We start from the raw sequence: 23,579 nt of genomic DNA, 5'->3' as shown, positions 1-23,579 counted from the left end.
TGAGTAATTTATAAAAAGTTAAAAAAAAACTTTGATTTTTATTGTTGCATTTTATCACCATTTCAGAACATAAAAACGTATTTATGGTGTTTGTCTAGATTAAATTGGTAATGTTATAACGAAAACTAAAAGGTAAAGTTGTTTCTTAAAACCGTTCGATTTTGGCACATGTGCCAAAATCGGATGTTGCCAAAATCGAATGTTGCTAAAATCGAATGTTGCCAAAAACGAACGGGGTCTGTATAAGAAGTCCGAAAGAAATGCAACACTTTAGCATTCCTGACACGGTACTTCAGATTTCTCTACTTTGTTGAGTTTTCCAAACAATGAAGTAAAATGGCATCATTAATCGATTAAAATCTAAATTTGTCGTTAAAATCATGCTTGCTTATTCAGCAGCTGTTTTTTCTATGAGTGAAATACAAAAACTTCGAAAGTTTCAAAAACGATGATAAGAAAAGTTTCTTCCAGACGTCAAAATATACTGTGCAGGCAATCAGCGCCTTTAAATATGCAATTAGCGCCAAAACAGTTGGCAAAGAGCATTACACCAATTTGAACTCTTTTCGAAATGCAACATTTCTCATGTTTGCGATGTTCTGATCTCTATCTTTTTGAATAATTCAACGAGCCTTTGACTTTTCACTAAAAATCTGCAAGAAAATGAACAAAAACTAAAAACGATAACTTTTAATTTGTAAAAGTATTTTTGAAAAGTCATAATAGCTAGGTAAGTTACAGAACTAGCAACTAATTGTCACCATTTGAATGGCCGTAAATTTCCTGGATTCCTCCGTTTCTCCTAAATATTTTGAAACATGATTTAAACGTACACAGCAAAAAAATTTGGTGATATTACATCAAAATCATGCACATAGTTTGAGTTTCAAAAGGCATCTAATATTACATTCTGTTGATGTACCCAGCTACATACATTTGATGTAAAAATGCTACATTTTGTTTTTGTATCGCAGTAGACGAATTCAAGCACGCAAATTGTAGAGCTTCTGCTTCTAATGATATGACAAGCCGTCATCAGTTTCAATATTTCATAATCTTCCTGACAATTCAATAATAACTTCCGATTGTATTTGTAACAGGGGGCATGTGTCCACCTTACGACTCAGATTTCAAATATTGAATATGATGAGAAATTCCAATCACAATAAAAAGGCGAAATGGTTTAAGTAAAGAATGATTTTTTTTATTTATTAGTCGAGAAGACTGTTTACTCCCTTCAGTGGAAAAATGATTTCACTAACAAATCCTGCCCGTTTCGCTGGAAATATTGGAATCAAGTTGGTGTGAAGTATTATTTGCATTCTGAAAACAGCTTTCCGATCACAGATTTCACGAATTTTCGATCCTCGATTTCACAATGGAATGTTTAATGCATATTTAAGATCCAATCCAGATCCACTTATTGTTGAGGTTCCATACCCTCCAGATTTGTCCTTTAAATGACCACTGCATGTTCACAAGACTTTCTAAAAAAAAAATTGAAAAAACAATTGAGGGCTTACACATTTTAGAACAACATACTAACCTTCCGGTTGTTTTGAAAGCCGTTGATACTTTTTCATTCAGACGTCTCGAAGTAAATGGACCTTAAAACGAAAAAGAATTAGCTTAGCTTAGCTTAGCTTAATTGACTACTCACATCCACCTTTAAACATTGAACCCGAAATGCATTATTTAAATTTCTTAGTAATAGATTAATAATGAACAATTCCGTTCAATTTTTTCAATAGGCTTTTGAACTCTTCAGTGGTTAAATGCATTTCGAATCCCATGATCGCAGGCGTGGCTCAGTAGAACGAATTCCACATCGCCAATGGTTGCTACTCCGTGATTGACCGAGGCCACCGATTTTGTTCAAAGGTCAAATGAAAGGTGTCTGGGACTGACAGCACATTCACAATGCCCAAAACTGATGCTCTCTCTCTAATCACCAATAACGGCGCCGGCCACGTCCTAGTAGTCAATAGATAGATTGGAAAAGAGAGAAAGGGATGAAAGAACAATGTCGCGCTTTAGGACCGAGGTTACCTCTGCATCCTAGCAAAAAAAACTTGGGTTGGAGCGTTGGGTGAAAGGATACGATAAGGAGACACTTTTGACTAGTGTACCGATTTAGGTTTTCTACAATAAATTTTCTATGTTTCCTGGTAAAATTTCAAAATTTACTGAAAAATGATTATAGAGATCTTGACCCCAATATAAAATCGTCATAAATTTCTCAAACAAAACTATCGATGCTTGTCTGATCAATAAAGGAAATTACTTGTATGTATTTATAAAAAGTTCTCAGTTGAACTACGAATATTTTTTTAAATAACAAAATCAATGAATTAACATTTACTTTATTTTTATAAAAATGTTTTTAATTCAATTGAGTATTCGACATTTAGTTTATTTGTAAGATTGTTTAGTTTTGAAAAAAACATCATTAAAAGAAATATCAAGCTAACATTCATTGGAGCCTTTTTTTTATCAAGTATAAAAAAATTCTTATAAACCATTCCATATAAACTGTAACATGAAAAGAACAATGCATTTAATTACTACAAGCCTTTTTGTAGGACGCGAGCAATTGCTTTTTAATCTTTAAATGATAATTTTATCGAAAATAAAATACGGATCAATCATCCTTTTAAAGGGCCCCTCGTTTGCTATGGGCGGTTGAATTTACGTAAATATGCAGGAATTTCTTCCTACCTAAACTACCTTTACCTTAAACACGAACTTAGTTTTTATCGTTATTTAGCTTTCAAAAGTTCGAATTAAGTGCTACATACCCGGATAAACAATTCACATCAATACGCAATCTTCAAATCTTATTTGAGTAAGCAATGCTTTAGTTGCTAAATTATGATCAGAAAGACCTTAAAGGTCTTATAATTTGCTCAGATGAATTTGCTTAAAATACCACTGTTCTAAAGAACGCAGAAAAAAACATACTTTATGAATGAATATCTGGGTGCTAAAAAGATCAAGAACCGAATTTTAATTAACTACATATTCCCATTTTGTGAATAGGAAATTATGAGAACACTAATCAAAAGATACTTAGCTTCGGTAAGTTGTAGAATGGATCGGATTTTTAAGACGTCCGGTATCAACCCTGCTTGCATCCATTGTCGCTTGAACTCCGTCCGTACGTCGAGCAAAGTAGTGCTAATTACCGGCTGGGATTGTTTCTAGATGTAAAACATGAAGACTGGGCTCAACTTACGTAATCTGAGATAAAGACGCTTGAAATTCAATGGTAAAATCAAAACAGGAGCAATTTTCGATAAAAATCCACATTTTCACAAATCCACATTTCCACAAATCCAAATTTCGAGAAAAACTTTAAGAGTCCGATTTTTTTTCGTCCGTCCATCCCGAAAAACCTAAATGGACCTTAAAACGAAAAAGAATAGAAAAAAAAACTTGGTGCGATGATTTGCTTAGACTTTTTATTAACATTGATAGCACTTACCGGCAAAACACACATCCCCAAAGTTTACAACCGGTCCCAAACTTTTTAATGCGAGAAATTTAAAAACGTCAATTTAGATAAACATTGACTACTTGATGTAATACTACAGAACAGGTTGTGATATTACACTCAACGACATGTTCGCAGTGTGTACATCGGTTTGATGTAATATAACAACGAATATAAAAAATAATACATAGAACTTCTAACATCTCCTCAAATTACATCAACCTCTTTCTTTGTAAAAATTGTGAATAGAGAAGTTCAATCGCCAAACCTTCTTACCTTGAAAAAATTCGGTGCCCTAGCGAGAACTCTGTGAGTTAATTCGTTGCTTCCACATCAAATCCACCGAACATCATATGGCTACAACGAACTATTCAGTGCAATGATAATTATTAAGGAAAGCCCTCATTTACTCCCACATTCCAAAAGATAGGAGTCTGAGAACTATATGCACATGAGCGGACATCTGTATTATATACGTTAAAGCAATTTTTCTGTTGAAATATTTTACAGTGTTTGTGAAAATAATATTATAATAAAAGAAGTCAAAATAGCCTATTTCCGAAAATGACGGGCTAAATGCGCATATTTATGTTTTTGCTATATTTCATTAACACTTGCAATATTTTGATATTATTTAATTGAAAATTGTAGAAACGGATGTTAAGCATACGTCAAAGCTAAAATTTTGATGAAATTTTTTACATCACTAGTTCTTCTGCATGAAACATAGTTAAGTTTGCCATATGGCCATATTTCATGGTAATATTTCGTTCATATCGTATTTTTATCGGATCAATATTAAGTTCTTCTTTTTTCGCTGTAAGATCGTGATTTGAGCGTAGATTTAATGTTTAAATGATAAAAAGTAAAAAAGTATAAGATTAACCTATTTTTCTTGTTATAAGGCTATGATCATTTAGTATCCGGGCAGTTACAAACGATTGTATTTTAAAAACTATTCATTTGATCGAAATACTTTCTATGGAGGAAATGAAGGTGTAAATATGACATTTAATATAAAAATATAAAAAAAAATATTTATCAATGATTTCAAGAAATAATCTTACTTTTTCATAAAATCTCTTTTTTATCTTTGCACACTTGTGTCAGTCATGTATTGATCTATTATTTTTACCATAGAAGTAAAACCTTTGCAAAATCATGATATTTTACACAAACTCACCTGGAAAAAGCAATTGGAATCTGGTTGGAACCTTTTCATGAGTAGGAATCTCGAAAAATTTGATCTCCTAAATCCGGTTTTAACATAAATTTCTTCGTCCATCAGGACACATCTGTCATATTGCGTAAAAACCGGTTGCACATATTGCAATCTAAGGAACTGTTCACTATAAGTTATTTACTTAGTGTCTACTAGTCAGACACTTTTTGACTGACGGAAATGGATTAACTGCATTATTTAAGGGGTCTGCATTCAGTTATCCCCAATAACCATAAATTTTTACCATATTTAAGATCAAGGGTTCCATTCCGATGCTTGATTTGAACTTCGTGTGGATTCTAGAGTGGCTCCTTATACATCTTAACCATTTGGTCCAAAAAAGAATGAGAAAAAAATTTACAGTTTATGAGTTTTCAAGTCGACAATGAAGAATTTTCGAGGCGCAAAATGCGCAAAAGGCGCAAATTTGTGCAAACTTATTTTTAGCATGTCTTTTTGCATCGTAAATATCTCAAACACACATTATCTTAAAATTCTGGCAAAAATAGGCAAGATAGTCCTTTTCACAACCAACACAACGCTGCTAAAGTTTTGCATATCCGAGCGCTATTAACGTAGATATCACCGAAATAAAGTGCCCGGATACTAAATGATCATAGCCTTAGGCATTTAACCTGCCTTGATATGGGCATTTAGAACCTGTCTCTTATTCCAATATCTTATCATTTACCACTTTGCCAAAAGCTTCAATTTGTTGAATTTCCGATTTCCAGATGAATAAGAAAGAAAAACCATTAAAATTTTTGTTCAAAGAATCTGTACGCATGATAATTAAAGTTCAATATATTTCAACAAAACTGACAAAAATCTTGTTTGAATTTTTAAATTTTTTTGACTTTATATAACAATTTAATTTTTTCATGCCATGTGTATAAAGCGTATTTCCCTCAAACTACACTAATTAGATATGATGAATTTTCAGCCATATCGTCAATCGGCTGTATTCGCATATTACCCAACATGCGCATTTAGGAACACTTCCCCCTATGTTCCGGGATACTGAACACCTGCATCAGTTCAAAGAATCATCCAGCCGATTTACTCGTCAAATTCGTCAGTCCAGATTGTTTTATTAAGTGCGATGTGCTACGTCTAATATCAAAAAGAATAGGAATTAAGTGTATGACATTCAAAATTCGAAATTGAAATTATTACACTATTTAAAATCATCTTAGCTGCCTGCACTGTCAGTGGGCTCTTACGGAGGGGAAATTGGGGCGGATCTCACTGAGAACCACCGGCACCACCCACCATTGAGTTCCCCGATGGCGTGCCAATGCAGCGCCCTAGCACTCAACGTATCCTAGGTCCTGATTCCGGAAACGAAAGCTTCTGCCGGGCTTGGAACTCACCGGATCTCACCGGGTGGAAATCTTGCACCGAGCGACCGAAGATTTTTCCCATAACAATCCGCCACCCCGAAGGATAACACTACAGGCTCCTCCGGTTAGTAGCAAATTGACGGTCCGCGCGAGTGCCAGCATTTGTCCCGTTATCTCTATAGCGCTGTCTCGCGGTACGGGACGATTCGTGTGTTCTTGGCTCTTGGCTCTGCTCCAGCTAGAAGCGGTGTGTGCCGTGTTCGTGTGGTCCAGCGAATTTGCGCGGCTAACAACATTAAACACAGAAGAAACAGCAACACGCGGAAAATTAAGTTGTTAATTCGGTCTCTGGGCCGATTCGGTTTTCCGTTTCTTTTTTTCCTTCTTCTAGTGGTCGTAGGTCGATACAGTAACTGCGCCAGCTGCGGAAGGAAATCTTGGTGTTTCTACTTTGCTTGCTGTTGGATGCTGTTGAATCGTGCTTGAGGGTGCGCTTTGTCGGGGTCGTCGTGGGTATTTTTCCGGCCTCTTTCGTGACGGATTTTAGAAGGAAGGGGCGCACGGAATGGAAGAAAATATTGGGCCGAGAGCTTCTGTGGAACGCGTGGAATAATTCATACACAGTAGGATTTATTGAATTAATGGGTTTTGAGAAGCTGCGGGATCGTTGGTTCAAAACTTAACGCTCTGTAAAGTGGATTGTGGGGCACTGATGGCAGATGTTTGCTGATGGTGGAGAAGTATCTGCAGGTTCCTCCAACAGGCTCCATCGATTGGATTAGTGTGAGGGCAAAAGGCGGTGAAGCTGATGTTGTTTCCGGCGAAGAAGAACGACGCAAAGATTGCTACCGGTGGATAAAGTTCGTGTCTGAGAAGCTGGTACTTGGTTCATCAAAGTCTGAAAACAACTTTCGTCAACTGAATTTCGCTGGTTCGTTGTTTGTGTTGTGTGGCTTCCAGTAAGTGGGTGTACCAGGTGATAAGCACCTTAGCTACCAGTTCTGATTCATCATCAATAAGAAAGTAGGTGGGTGGGCTTATAAGTGCGAAAGTTCAAGGTGAATCTCATGTGAAGATGACGGTGAAAAACCTGCTGACAGCTGAATACAAGTGATAGGCATCATCGTTGCGGGTGACGATATTCCATTAAGCTGCCGGATCCAAAGCAAGTTGAAGGTGTTGAATCATTTATCGGATCACGATTGAAATTCAATTAAATCAGGAAGCTTACTGTTGGCAGTTCGCATCTAACCCAACTAATTGAAACATCGTTTATCGGGACATGCGGCTCGGAAGTGTTGCCGCATGGTAATTGAAATTGATTTCCTATTAGTAGCAGTGTGGCGAACATTCCCCTCGTTAGTTAATCGCTACGCATATCTGTAGCTGCCAACCTTTCAATTAATGGAGGTTTATTGACCACCAGCCACCAGACACAGGGGGGAAAGGCAAACGTCAATCTGTTTCCCGGTGGTTTCTCCGGGGTACCCTCTGACAAGTATCGGCTAGTGGCATTCCATGGTGGAAATTCGATGGTGGTATCGATAGTTGCTTTTGCTGTTGACGGGATCGACTATTAGTGATAAGTATAGGACTAAGCACTCGTAACTGGTGTGATGTGTGGGAATTTAATTTGTCGACGTATGTCGAGTGCAGCAGCGGATTAGCACCGGTCAACGATTGACCGCAACATGGATTGTTCTATTGACGCATAATAGAATTTTCAGAGGATATTTCCTGTGGTTGCAACAAAATTGGAAAAGGTAGGTCGCTCGCTGCACACCGCTTATTAGATTTTGTAAATATTCTTTAAGACTGTTATTGAAATATTTGTTTATCCAAAATTACCAGTTTAACATAAAGCTCAATAATAATTATAATTTAATAACATTCTTCTTGGAACTTACTGTAGCTGTACTTGCTATGATAAACAAAACAAATATGGTTGTCTTTATTCATTCGTTAACAATTTTTCCACGAACCAGGGGAGGTTACGCAATAATGGATTAAATGGAAATTAAAATTTCTCCAACATAAAAAACACAGAAAATCTGAATTGAGATCCAGGAAAACATTATCACTCTCTGTCGTGGGTGGGTTCTCTTTAATTTAAAAAATGATAAATGCAAATGTGATGAAAGCACTGGGAGCAAGACAACAACACGTAAAACGAGACCCGTGGGTTTTCATCGACAGAAAAACAGTACAATTTCAACGAAGCCGAATTGTTACTTATTATACGTTTTCAATTGCTAGAATGGAATATTTAATAAGAAAGTTACTAATCACTATTCGTTTGAAATTTCGTGGGAACCGCATCTCAACTTTATTATGTTATCTGTTTTAAAATTCTGGGTTTTGGTTAGGAATGTTATCACATTTTCATGGAGATTGAAATGGTTATCGATTGTGTTATGACGTGTTTTGCAAGAGTTCTGGAAAATAAAATTGTATTGTATTGATTTTTAATACATTTGTCAAGTCAAGCTGGCACTATGATGAAGGCTGAAAATTGGAAACGCATTGAAGAAAGAGTGTTTTGTTTTTGGCTCAAATGGTTAAGAAGTATAAGGAGCCACTCTAGTATGCTCACGAAGTTCAAACCAAGCATCGGAGTGGAACCCTTGATCTCAAATATGGGTAAAGAGACTAAGGTTATTGGAAATAATTGAGAATAGACGCCTTAACTATGCAGTAAATCCGTTTCCGGCAGGCAAAAAGTGTTGCCAGTCAAGTTTCTGAAGGTATGATCAGCGAAGAGTGATTTATTTTTGCTCGCGGAAAGATCATTCTAAATCTGCTAATTTCACACCTCGAAAGTTGAAAACTGTTTCTATCGTGTGTGATAAACCCCGTTGCATATTATAAATGAGAAATTTTATGAAGTTGGAACCAGTGCTTTGCGAGAAAACGTCTTTTGGTTCACTGCATTGTTCGCAATCAAGAAACAATCGATCCCCCTTCAGAATTATCGTTTTATCAGCCATCTTTACTATAGACACTATAATTTCATATAGTCTGGAAAAGAGAATGACGGGAGCCAATTGAACTGTCATTCGCGGGAGCCAATCGAGCAAACTTTCTAAATATTGCAAAATCATGGTGGAAGTATTGTGATTCACAAAGCTTTTTTGGCTATTTAGTAACAATAACTAAAGGTATTTCGTATAATTTTCACTATGTATTCACCTATAGATTATAACATGTTTTTCAAAAACGATTTCGAGGTCAATTAACAAGAAAAGCATTTAATTTACGAATCTAAAAAACTATTTTATATTTTGCAACTGGAAAGAGTTATGAAGAGCTTGAACATTATCATAGAATGCTCGATTGGCTCCGCGCGAATGACAGTTCGATTGGCTCCCGTCATTCTCTTTGCCAGACTATAGGGCGTTTGCACCGTGCATTAGTATAAGTAAGCCGTTGGGCAAACAAATGTGACAACCCCATGTTAAATGAATACAATTCGACTAAAGAAAGATATTTTTTAAAGAATTAATGAAAACTATTGAAAAGTTTCTTATGTACAACACATTTTTCGAAAGCTAGATCATTTTTTGACTTGTTTGTGATTTTTGTTTTCTAATTTTGAGTGAAGTTCTTTAACAAAAATGAAGACTTTGTACAGGATATGAGCGTTTTTAGAGAAAGCATGACAAATATTGCTCAAGTTTATTAATCAATTTCGTGACGAAAAACTTTTAACGTCATCTTCCTGGTTCTAAATTTTATATGATAGACCCAAAAACGTGAACAAAGGATCCGGGGGAACCGTTTAATGTGCTTTACAATGATGGTTAGCTGGTTTTTCATTTTTGGTTTTGCTTGGTTTCCCACTGATATCCAATAAAATAATCGCAGAATCGTTTCCACTTGTTAGCAAATGATCCGAAATATACTTTTTGAATGTTTTTTAGAAAAAATTAGCATTCATTTAAGGGAAAAACAACATTTTGGTTGAATTTTGCTTTTTTCGCATATAAAAACCTCTAATGTGTGCCCAACAGACCTCTTGTATGTGTGTGTAGCAAACACCCTATATGAAATTATAGTGTCTATAATCTTTACCATCTTTACACGAGTTGGTTTGACTGTTTACGAAATGTCAAATGTAAACAAATACGAGAAAAGCAAACCTTCCACAAGAAATTTGCAAGCAAAAAAATCCAGGAAAGATTTATCAAAAGACGAAGATTTCGAGGACATCAAGTCGCTAACCGATTTGTAAACGAGAATGCAGGCAATGTTCACGAGCCTGAATGATCGTAATACGCAGCTGGACCACAAAAAAGAATCCAAAATCGATGAGAGCAAGACAGAACTGAGTAAGCGAATGGATTTACTGGAGGAGCACCTTTCAATCCTGAAGAACGATTTTGGTAAAGTAAAGACACAGAAACTCTACGACAAGGAATGTGTGCCGTACGTTATGACCTTGACATGGCTATAGAATCTACTCAACGATTGAAGAATGGACGAGAGCTTATCATCTCTGGAATACCGTTCGTGGAGAAAGAAGATCTTGGCAGTATCTTCAAGGTGATTACTTCTACTTTTGGCTTTCGTCAACCTCTAGTGGAACTCACACGTTTTGGCTAAGCTTCCTATTCGAGCTGGATCCAAACCATTGATCTTATGTGAATTCGCTCTAGTTTACACGAGAAATTCATTCTACAAGCGGTACTTGAAAGAACGATCGATGACTTTGCAAAACTTGGGCTTTGACAGTCAATACCGTGTTTTCATAAATGAAAACCTTACACCCCATGCTCGTAATCTACGTTTGGAAGCCTTGAAGCAGAAAAAGATGGGTAAAATCGAGAAGGTCCAATCCAGAGACGGTAACATTTACATTAAACGTAACGCGAATGCAACCATGGAACCTATACACTGTTTAGAACAACTGAGCCTGCTTCAAAACTAAAACCTTTCCTTGTAATTCTCATTTTCCTTCCTCTATTCCTTTGTTTCTCATACTTCAATCTTTTGATTCCTTCCGCTCCTAAAAGTTAATAAATTAAAACAAAAAACCCTTCCTTGTTAATTTCATTTATTCCTTCCAAGTTTATCCTGTGAATCCGATCCTTAAGTTATCCAAGTATCCTTCCTTCCTGCACAGTTTTCTAAACTGCTGCAATGCTGCGGACTGCGGATGTGCCTCAAGGAATCGGACTAGTGTCGATTTTTCTATTGAAGTGTGTTTCTTACTGATTGCTGAGTTTTGTAAACATGATCTTTAACGAGTTATATAATTCGTTTTTTTTTTCAAATGTTCAAATACATAGTAGGTAAGTTGCTTGTTCTTTTAATCTTCGTTGGTCATGTTAAGGAATCTCTAGCAAAGGTATTTTTCGTGTTCGATACTAACGGTTAATCATCTCAATGAAAATGCCTCTTCAACTGTGATATCAAGAGCTGTTCTAAGTGCCGCTTTGAGTATAGACAAACTTTGTCATTTGAATGTGCAAAGTTTGTGTGCTAGAAATTTTTCAAAATTTGATGAACTTAAAAATACGTTTCCCCACAGTAAACTTGATTTAATATGTCTCACCGAAACTTTACTTGACGAATCAATTACCGACTCTCTACTAGCAATTGATGGCATTTATATTTTGCGTAACGACCGCTACCGCCGAGGCGAAGGAATTTGTGTCTATTGCAAACATGATCTTAAATGTCGAATATTATTAAAGGCTCATTCATAACAACGTCATTGGTGAAACTGAATTGATTCTTCTGAACTTAACTGTTGACAATAGCTCGTTGCTCATTGGAGTCTATTACAATCCTTCTAACACAGATTGTTCTGATTTACTTATGCGGCATTTTGAAGATTTCGCTCTTAATTATGATCACTCCTTTCTGATCGGAGACTTTAACTCAGACCCATCCAAATGTACTACACGATCATTAAAACTGCTTGATACATTAACGTGCTACGATAGCAAATGCTTTAATTCCGAACCTATGTACGTTCTTCTACAGAACAGGCTGCTCTTTGTTTGATCTTTTGCGTACAAATTCACCAAATATGATTATCCACCAAATATCGATGCCCGGAATTTCGAACCATGATTTCATATTTTCAACGCTGAATGTTTCTAAAGCTTCTGATGTCTCTGGCTTTTGGCGTCGCGACTATTTCAATTTCAACAATGACCTTTTAGTTGGAGCTCTTTACCATTGCGATAGGCATAATTTTATGTCGATTGATGATCCCGATCAATTGCTACTCATATTGAACTATAATTCAAAACTTCTACACGAACATTTTTTTCCACTGAAATTTAAAAAGATCCGTGAAAATACTTGGTTTAACAAACAAAGATCGAACGAGATTTGGCGTATAAAAACTGGCTTCGTCATAAAACTGATGAAAAGAGAAATATTTTTAAAAGGTTTCGCAATCGAGTTACTTTTTTGGACCGTAGAACTAAGACCATTTTTGATAGAAAGCGGCTTAATTTGGATCTGCCACCAAGGTAACTGTGGAAAAATGTTCGAAGTCTAGGTATTTCCAAAATGCAAAACAACCCAGTGAACATGAATTTCAATGTCGATTCAGTTGATAATTACTTTGTTTACAATTTTTCTTCCGGTTTAAGCAGTTTTGAAACCTATTTTATAAATAATGGAAGTTTTAGCCTCAATGAAGTTCTTGGCAATGAAATCGTAAATGCTGTTTACTCAATTAAATCAAATGCCATGGGTTTTGATGAACTGCCAATCAAAATTATTCAAATTTTACTTCCGTATATTCTACCTTTGATTTCACACCTGATTTCGGACCTCAAAATTTCCTAGAGAGTGGAGACTAACAAAAATTATGCCCATTCCGAAAAAAACCAAATCTAAGGAAATCTCAGATTTAGGACCCATCAGCATATTAAGCTCAATGTCAAAAGTTTTCGAAAACTTATTAAACAACAAATTTGCAATTATACGAAGAACTTCAATTTGATTCATGAATTTCAATCCGGATTCAGAGAAAATCATAGTATCGAGACAGCTTTAGTTAAAGTACATGATGATATCGCTAGAGCAGTGGACAAGAAAGGAATTTATATTCTTCTGCTGATTGATTTCGCTAAAGCTTTCGATAGAGTTTCTGATAAAAAGCTTTGTTTAAAACTTACGTCTATGTATAGTTTCTCTAAACTTGCAGCTGATCTTATAAAATCTCATCTTACAGAAAGAAGTCAGTCGGTTCAAATTCAAGATCAGTTTTCTCTATATAAACCCATTTTGTCAGGTGTTCCCCAAGGCTTCGTTCTTGGGCCTATATTGTTCTCGTTATTTATTAATGATCTTCCTGCAGTGCTCGACTTTTGTTCAATCCATATTTTTGCCGATTATGTGCAATTGTATCTTTGCATCGATGGGCATTACAATCAATACGAAGTTGCTCAAAAAATAAATAATGACTTAGCTTAACTTGTGCACTGGTCACCAGTAAATTTGCTCTCGATAAATCCCAGTAAAAGTAAAGCATTAGCACTCAACTACCATACCCTGATCTGTATATCTGTATCATTGCCAACTGCTGTTTACGATTCTCGCCCAAGATAAATAAACATCCTGGCAAGTGACGTATGCTTTGTTTAGTAGGTAGTTTGTCAAAATGCCACTTATTGAGCTTTGAGAGTTTTAAGGCGAACATCAAGGAATATTGCATACATCGAGAAAAGATGACTTCCGCATTCCGTTTATACGATTGGGTCGAATTTTGATGCTCGTGTTCTTTGATCGCTAACTTAATTATCCACATTTAAAATTTTTTGAAACGTTCTGAGTATTTCAAGACTAATTCAAGAGCAGCGAAAGTCTTTTTCAATAATCAAAATTTAACGCATGATAAATAATGCGAAAAATCGAGGGGGTGATGTGCGAAAATCGTGGCTCCAGAGAGTAATTGAAGCTGACAGAGAAAGTCCCATTTTTTTTTTATTTGCTTACTCGAAATCAGCCACTGGATGCGTTAAGCAATTCAATATCTCAACTAAGCAACTAATCAACTCACGTGAATCTGTAGTAGTTGGATTATATGCTGTTACATTTATAGTCGTGGCTCCAGATGAAGGAAAGGAAACAGAGCTACTTATTGACATAAACAGAAAATGTCATTTAACTCAAAACACTTCAAAAAAATAATTAAATGGAGATAAATCGTTTGTTAAGGCTCTATTAGTGATCTCATCGATCAAGTCTCATCGTTATCCATGCCATTTTTTTATTTAGTGCATTTTTGTTAATCTGGTTTTCACAAAAATCATTTATTATATTTTTTTATGTAGTCTGAAGAAGCTTTTGGTGTATTTTATTTTTCCTAATTTGATGACTTCAGCATTGATAATTTAAAATGTTTCGAATATGGAATAACTTGGAAAATATTTGTTGTGAATCACTCAATGAAAATCAATTCAATCAATATTCAACTTTTTGCTTATCAAAGAAATTTTTAAGTTTTTTTTTCGCTTTTCGTTTATCTAATTTGTAAAATTTGTAATTCATGTTCGAGAAGTGAAGCTTCGCTCTAATAAATATATCCATTGTTATTTGTAACATAACTGGCGCAGGATGTGCAAAGGCTATCAGTTATTAAATAATGATTGGAGTAAGGCAACAATTAAGTTTCAATAATTTATTTTTAACTTTGCTGTTAATTCTTCAAGACGAGTCTCAATTTTATTTAAAAAAGGATCAAAATTTTTTTGGGTAAATCTGAAAAATTTTGATCCATGAAGTATACGCAGTAAGACAATTCATGATCATGAATGAGCGCATCATTTTTTGGAATTTCTGATTGTTGGAAGTCTCGTGTATTGCCAATGAAGCTTCTTCTAATTCATCACTTGTCACCTCGTCTCACCCAACATCCAGTGCATTAAAAAAAATCCATACATTCTGTTATTGAATTATCATCCACGTGATCTGTCTCCATTATTCCATCATGATGAGATTGCATAGAGATATACAGACTACAATATTGAAAAAAAATTAAAAAAATAAACTAACGAAACTACAAAACACATTTACCCCTGCGTCTTGTTGTCTTAATTTAAAAAATCTGTTTTCCGGAAATAAGCAGAACAAATCTTGCTAGATTAAGTCAAAGACGGGATTTGACAAAAATGCATCGACTATTAGAGTTACGTAGCTTTGAATCATGGATTTATTTGTTTTACCAAAAAAAAAAACAACTAACCACACCTAACTCGAAACTTAAAAATGTAAGAAATCTGAAAAAAAATATATTTTTTAAGCGTTAAAATGAGCCCAACTCTTAATTAAGTTGAAGATCTGGAGACCTCCAGCGCTAACTTCTCAGATAATAAAAAATCCACTTATGTTTACAATAACAGAATATTTTATACAACTCAATACTAAAATCTAAACTTTTCAACAACTTAAACTTGTGGATCTTTTTGAGTTCAAATTTTTCCCAATAAAATGGAGCCTATTATTATTAAAGTTTGATTCACATTTCAAATTGATTTGTTACGTTTTTCTCGAATTTGATTATCAAATGTTTGAAAAAAAAATCATTGTTCGTTTTGTTTTGCATATAAATCAGGGTATAGAATACAATATTGAAAATCGAAAAAAAGTCATGATACTGCTAATGAAAGATATGCACCGATAAAGTAATTCATGGAGAAACAAATTAATGCTTCCTTGGCAATCCTCATATTCTTCTGTTTGTAATTTCATCGCATGCTCATTAGGGTGTCCCAAAATTGCATAACTTCTGGGAATCTTGGCGCTCACCCTCCAAATGGTAGATAAGGATGTGCAGAACAAACTTTTGTATTGGGTCGACTAAAAAAAATCATGTTTAGAGGTTCCGCAAGCGCGATCTTTGAAAAAAGTCCACCTTCAAAAGATTTGATTTTTAATAAATTCTGGGTCCAAAAATTTTCATAAAATTTACATATTTTATATTTTTATAATTTTGTTTGAGTTAAATACTACACGTAAAAAATGAAAAATGAACCAAATTTGTATCAAAATGTTAAACAAGCAAGCTATTTCCAAGAAAAAAATTTTTTGGCCCAAAAATTTTGTATTCAACTGACCAAAATGTGTACCAAGCGTAAAATATTTTTGATACCAGTGCCATCAAAAGATGCGGATTTTTGTGCACTTAAACTTTGCTAAACACAATATGTTGTTTGTATCATCGTGTGAAGAGCTATTCACGGTTTAATCCTTTAGAAAAATCACAATTTAGGATATTTTTTATTTAATTTATCAAATTTGTCTTAGTAAATACCTACTTTAAAATCAAAATTCTTGCAAAAAAAGACTGGAATGGTTTAAGGGAGCCATCAGAAGGCCATTGCCAAATTTGAGTGAAATCGGACAACGGGAAGGGGTTGCACTGAATCTCAAGTGTAAAAGAGATTCTGAGATAGTGTGTTCTAAAGAAGCATAAAAAACTGGTTTTTCATCATAAAATTTTTTCTTTGCCAATCGATTGCTTAACAATGTAAATTTTATTAAAATTTCAATTAAGACTAACAATTCACCTGAAAACTGCAACTCGATTGGACTTAAAACAAAAAAATTATGACTGTTCAAAAATTGTATATTAGTGGCAAATTGTCCTGTTAAACGCAATGAGTAAAATGTACTCATTGTGTGTTAAACGACAATTTGCCACCAAAATACAATCTTTGAACAGCCATAACTTTTTTGTTTCAAGTCCAATCGAGTCGCAGTTTTCAGGTGAAATGTTAGTCTTAATTGAAATTTTAATAAAATTTACATTGTTAAGCAATCGATTAGTAAGGAAAAAATTGTATGATGAAAAACCAGTTTTTTATGCTTCTTTAGAACACACTATCTCAGAATCCCTTTTACACTTGAGATTCAGTGCAACCCCTTCCCGTTGTCCGATTCCGCTCAAATTTGGCATATGGCCTTCTGATGACTCCCTTAAACCATTCAAGCCTTTTTTTGCAAGAATTTTGATTTTAAAGTAGGTATTTACTAAGACAAATTTGATAAATTAAATAAAAAATATCCTAAATTGTGATTTTTCTAAAGGATTAAACCGTGAATAGCTCTTCACACGATGATACAAACAACATATTGTGTTCAGCAAAGTTTAAGTGCACAAAAATCCGCATCTTTTGATGGCACTGGTATCAAAAATATTTTACGCTTGGTACACATTTTGGTCAGTTGAATACAAAATTTTTGGACCAAAAAAATTTTTTTTCTTGGAAATAGCTTGCTTGTTTAACATTTTGATACAAATTTGGTTCATTTTTCATTTTTTACGTGTAGTATTTAACTCAAACAAAATTATAAAAATATAAAATATATAAATTTTACGAAAATTTTTGGACCCAGAATTTATTAAAAATCAAATCTTTTGAAGGTGGACTTTTTTCAAAGATCGCGGTTGCGGAACCTCTAAACATGATTTTTTTTAGTCGACCCAATACAAAAGTTTGTTCTGCACATCCTAATCTACCATTTGGAGGGTGAGCGCCAAGATTCCCAGAAGTTATGCAATTTTGGGACACCCAAAAGCCCATACAAACCAAATACTACAAATCCTTCAAGGAATATCCCCCTAGCCAGGCCATTTATTTCTATACATAGATATGTGTTTTCTTATGCTTCAAAGAGAATTAGCATGAAATTCGAATCAATCGAATGGTTTCAACTGCTAAGGCAATAAGATGCATGAATGAATTTTAATTTCAAAATTGAAAATCTGGCTCAAGTAGGACGTTCAGTTAACTGAATGCTCCAATAGGTAAGGTACGAAGGATAATAGTCTCATAATTTCCCCTAGCCTTCCAAAGACTTGAAAAGTCGGTGAAGAGAATCAAACTGTCTTTCTCGAAATCACAAAAACTTGATTTGTGAAAAACCGAAAAAGTAACTTTTGGTAAAACACGCTGCAAAGTTTCAAGAAAAGTTGAAATTTGAATATTATTGCAAAGTTTAATTTCCACTTAATGTTATTTCTACCTTCCATTCTCGGACAACGTCATTTATGTTTGTATCAGTTTCTAGCTTTTCCGTTACTCTAAAAGGTCCTCAACTAAAACGTGTGAGAGAAAAAGTTCAAGTCAACCATAGTATCGATCAATCTCATTCGAACTGACATATTCGCATCAATATTATCACGTTTCTTCATTCATATATAAACCAATCGTGTACGATTGCTGGCAACATCTGTCAGCAATCGATGAATAATGACTGTCGGTTGTGCTAAACTTTGATCTCGGGGCGAGAGAAAACAAAAATAAAATCCCAACATGACACAATTCCCGCAACGTGAAAGGGCACAAAAAACAAATCGAACAGAACAGATCGAACCCGTCATACTTTCTGAACCACCATCAATTCAAATCCGAACCAGCACCATCGGTTTCGATAATATTACATTTCAAACCACAATATGCAAACATATATCGAACAGACACAATGTCAGACAGGACAGAATCAGCAATGACAGGCTCCATTCCGATTTGTTGAATTGTCTCTCGGTTTTTGCAGCTTCGAAATTTTCCCGAGTGAGAAAAAATAGCATAAATGTAATCGAAGTTTGTTTTTCCAGGCTTAACGGTTGCGTGAAATAAAAAAAAATTATCGAATTCTAAAAACGGTTTTTATTTAATTCCCGGTGTGGTGTTTGAGCTTATGCTTTGGGCCTGGGAAAATTGTTGATATCCCAAAATTTATTGTTATGTTATCAATGGATTTAAGAGGATTGAGGCTGCGATCGAATTGTTGAAGAATGAAGTATAAATTTGCTTTAATTTGGACACCACTAAATTTACATTTAGCATTCACCCTCACACTCTCGACAGATCTGCTAGAAGAACAATAGTGGCTTCGCTATTTTCTTTGTCGTTTTATTATGTTTGAATACATAAATGTATGATTGTTCAACAAATCTTGAATCACAAGTTTGGCGGAGATATGAATAAGAAAGTTTAAAGTGATTTCAAATATGGACTTCCCATAAAATATCTGATTTTTTCCAAATTTTTAGAGCAAGGTCTCATTTTTTCTCAATTAATTTATTTAAAGACTCTGGATAAATTTTTTTGGGTTTGGTTTTTTTCAAATTGCTGTTTCCTTACCTAATCTGCATATACAGTACTCACTCGTTAGTCGAAAACTCAGCCCAAAGCCAGTATTACTCAGAAAATCGAACATTTTTTTAAAATAATTTCTAAAATTCAAGTTTTTTTTAAATAAATTTCACAAATTGGACGCTTTCCTGTTCATTATTCGATAGTACTTTCTAGTCGGCTTTTTTATCAGGCAATACTGTTGTTTTCTTAAATTTGTAATTAACTGTTTGTAGCTCGACCTTCAATAATATAAGAATTATTGTGATGAAAATTAGCGTTTTGAGACAGAACTTTTGATCAACATACTGTTTCTGCCAAAGCCATTGATAATCTGACTTTTTTGATAGTCGAACGCACCCAAAATGTTCGATTAACGAGAGAGTACTGTATACCGAAAAAGCAAAGAAAAAAACTGAACGGCACACGAAATTTGAATTTATTGAAAATACTAAAGATTTTGTTTAAATTTTTCTGCCTACAAACTTTGAGTGATTTTTTCAAACTGTTTGCATACTTGAATCAATCTGGATTTGTTTTAAATAAAACCTTTGTAATAACGAACATATTTGAAAAATACATGAAAAATTGTTCACTCAGGTTGCTTCCAATAAGAGTGTCCTATTCCGGGATTCCCGACTGAGAATTCTCGGTAGTAAAAAAAATCGAGAATTCCTCAATCATGGGAAACTATGAAAAATTTTCAAACCCAATAAATAGAGCTAAATTATTAAAAATTTACACGACCTAAATTGGAAAAAATTGAATAAGATTCAGCAATGAAAATGAATAATCTACCTCGACATAGGGCTTAGACCAAAAATTTTTATTCTCTAAGAGCTGGTTAGTACATTTAATTGCATAAAAAAAGATTGCTGGTTCAAATCCAGCTGGTGAACCGTTGAATCTTTTTCAAGAAATTCATGATATTTACGGCCTATGTTCTTCTTTTTCTTTGACCCTCATATTTCTTATAAAAATTTCCATTACCTTCCATAATTTGTTCTAAAATTTAGTTTAAAGGTGGAAAATGACAAAGAACCTGTAACATGTTTTTCATATTTTTGCAGCAAGAAGCAGCCAATATTGTCGGTTAAAGTATTAATACTCTTTGTAGTATTCATATTTTATTCTATTTCTTATTCTACTTTTGTTATGATTTCAAAGTAGTCGAAGATTCCTTTGAATTCAGCTACAGTATTTGAAAGACCCAAATACTAGTATTTCACTAGCTACTTGCTAGCATCCTCAGTGGGTTATCGACTGAAGAAAGTGTATCATTTCCCTCCCTTAAATTGTCCAAGCTAGGTAGCTCTGAATTATTTGTACAAATAATTCAGAGCCAGTGTTCCGAATATCACTCATTTTCAATGAATGTTTCTGATTGCACTTCGCACCTGAACGTGCAGCGGTCGGGTTTCGTTATTGATTGCTACTGGACCTACCCGATCATCGATCGTTCAATTCATCGCTAAAATACAGATCACCTCGCACGATGCTTGCTGTCAAATCTGACCCCTTTCTCCGATCCCTTACACCAAATTTGATACCTAAAATCATGGCTGCGCGAACGGTGGGGGGGGGTTAGGAGTTTAACCCCCCCCCCCCCCCCCCCCCAAGGAGATTTTTTCCAAGTAAAATTTCCACCGTAGTATCAAAAAATTACTCATTAAAAGGTGTTTAAACATAAGTTTTAACAAGCAAGTCAGAAATTTGGCTCGCCTCCGCGGAAATTTACTCTTGAATCTCAAGACTACCCAAGTAACATTTCAAGTTTTATAGCAGGCTACTTGACCAAGTTCTGGTTTCATAAGAGGCTTAATGAGTCTTACAAAACAATCGGTGTTACTTGGTGTCGAATCCGCCTGTTGAGTCCATTTTTTTCACTTTTTTACAATACTAAAACGCAAACTACAAATCTCAAGTCGCAACCGTTTTCAAGAATGGCCGTCAATCAACTGATTTTTCTCTTGCTTGCTGGGTGCCCTGGAAGCTGACCGAATATACACGCTAAAATTCGAAACTCAATTTCCGGTTGAATATTAAATCATCAATTAAATATTTAAACTTTCAATAATTTTTGTTTATTGAATTAATTTATTTTATTTATTTAACCAGTTTATCATTTCATTAATCCTAGACATTTGAATTTAATACAATGATAGACATTTAAATTAACGACACTATATAACGTTCATGATTTTATACTAATTTCTGATTGTAAATTTTGATCAACCTTTTGTATTGAAACTATAAACTTGAAATCCTTCTTTAATAAAAAAAAACCCATCATTTTTAACTACCTATTTTTTAATTGTCAATTTATTTAACCAAATTTTAAAGTACAGTTTTTTTAAATTTTGAAACAATTTTATCGAATTTTAAAGATAAGCTAATTAAATTTTAAGAAATATTTTCGATTAGTTTATCTATGTTTTTCAATTTTAAATTTTTTTATTCTAAAAACATGAACTTGATTTTTTTTTTCTAATCAAAAATTCACATTTCAAATCGCGAATATTTTTTTTTTTTCAAATTAAAAAAACTACTGCGGAATTTTTCAATCAACCCTTCAGTTGAAAATGAAGAAAAGAAACTTCAATTAAGATGAATAGTTAATAACAATTATTGTCATTTTTCTAACAATTTATCATGGTTAATGTTTGACCTGATCTGACATTTATTTAAGGATTCAAATTTCTTTTAATCTTTTTTACGGAAATATTTATTTCAAATTTGAAAACTAAACTGCATAGAAATTATTTTGAATCAAATTTCTAGTTCAGCCTAAGGAACTTCGTTGTGAAAAATTTATCAATGACTTACTGATAATATCTTTATTTATTTATTTTTTTTATTTACATAGTATTCCGTCTCACGACATAACTTGACGAACATAATTCCTAAAATTCACTCGGTTCATAGCAACCATTCTCAAATTTCTCGGGCACCCCACGTTCGCCAGATCACGCTCCACTTGGTCTAACCACCTCGCTCGTTGCGCCCCCGCTCGTCTTGTTCCTACCGGATTCGTAGCGAACACCTGTTTTGCAGGACAGTCGTCCGGCATTCTCGCAACATGTCCCGCCCAGCGTATCCGGCCAGCCTTCATCACCTTCTGGATACTGGGTTCGCCGTAGAGGCGCGCGAGCTCGTGGTTCATCCTTCGCCTCCACACTCCGTTGATAATATCATTGATTTGAAACTTTCATTGTGATTTGTTTTGAAAATTTTTGAATTTTTATCATTAAAATTTATAATTTTTTCAGTTTGTGTGATACTCATGAGTAAGAAACGGTTATAGGCTGGGAACCCTGGTTCGAGTTGAACGCGTGTTTTTAAATTGATAATTTTAAATGCCCTATTTCGAGTGTTAGTAGTGTGTTTCATAACAATTATTTAGATTCTACAAACGTGTGAACTGTGTTTGCATACGAAAGTGATGGAGTTTTGGGTAACTATGTCACTGGAAGCAGGTAATGTCTTTTTTTCTTTAGTGAATTTCAATGTTTTGGTCTGGCGATGACCCGACATTAGTTTTTGTTGGATAACGAAAAACAATCACAGATGGCGTAAATAATGCTTCCGGAAAGCTCCACTCGCTTGGCGCTACTATCACTACCATTACATATTTAAAAATTTTTACCACTTACACCGACATCTGGTGGGTAATTTGTTTTTCTCAACGACACCTAGTGGATGATAGATCAACTTATTTCTAATATTGAAGCGTTGATTAAATTGAAAGATTTTTAAAGAAATTATAGAAAACATGCTACGTTATTAGCGATTAATATTTGAATATTTTAATGAATATTTTATTTAGACTTTACATTAACAGTTTAAATCATATTTAAAACATTTTATGTATATCTTAACAAATGAGGCCAAGCTCAGCTAGATAAGCATTTGGCAAGCCAATTAGAGTTAAAATAATGATAAAATCTGCTAATTTTGATTATCGTGGACTTGGATGAAGAATTATTCAACATTCTGTTCACTTTTTTTTCGGTTAACCTTCCCTTGATTAGTAAGCATCGTTAAACTACAGTCCAAATGAAATAATTGTTGCAAGATTACTTGGAAACCATACTAGTTTATCTAGATTATTGTATCTATTCAATGTTGATTTGGTAATTGTTTTTTTTTTTCATTTCTTATTTAGTGGCTTTCAATGCCAAAGAGTTATAAATACTCGTTTAAAACGAGTTATTTTTTCGCCGTTTCACTTCCGGAATAGTGAAATCAATATGAGGCAAAGAGAAGAATCGCATTGATGACTTTTCAAAAACGACCTTTATTAATTATCACAACCGACAGCTGATTTTTAAATTTTAACCAAAACAATTAGACTTATGTTAACACAAATTTCTTTATAACTATATTTTGAAGTATTTTCTGTTTTTTATCATTCGAGT

General features: G+C 34.2%; 1 protein-coding gene across 1 annotated transcript in view; it reads left to right on the top strand.

Moving 5' to 3' along the window:
• Nucleotides 1–6,198: 6,198 nt before the first annotated feature.
• The window catches only part of LOC129744720 (zwei Ig domain protein zig-8-like), a 237,683-nt gene continuing 220,302 nt past the window's right edge, over nt 6,199–23,579 (top strand). The window contains exon 1 of the mRNA XM_055737402.1: nt 6,199–7,821. The gene's annotated coding sequence lies outside the window, so the exon portion shown is untranslated. The remainder of the gene's footprint in view (nt 7,822–23,579) is intronic.

The sequence above is a fragment of the Uranotaenia lowii genome, chromosome 2, assembly GCF_029784155.1.
Source record: "Uranotaenia lowii strain MFRU-FL chromosome 2, ASM2978415v1, whole genome shotgun sequence".
NCBI classification, from domain to species: domain Eukaryota; kingdom Metazoa; phylum Arthropoda; class Insecta; order Diptera; family Culicidae; genus Uranotaenia; species Uranotaenia lowii.
Note: the sequence above shows the minus strand (reverse complement) of the source record. Positions and strands in the feature narration are given on the sequence as shown.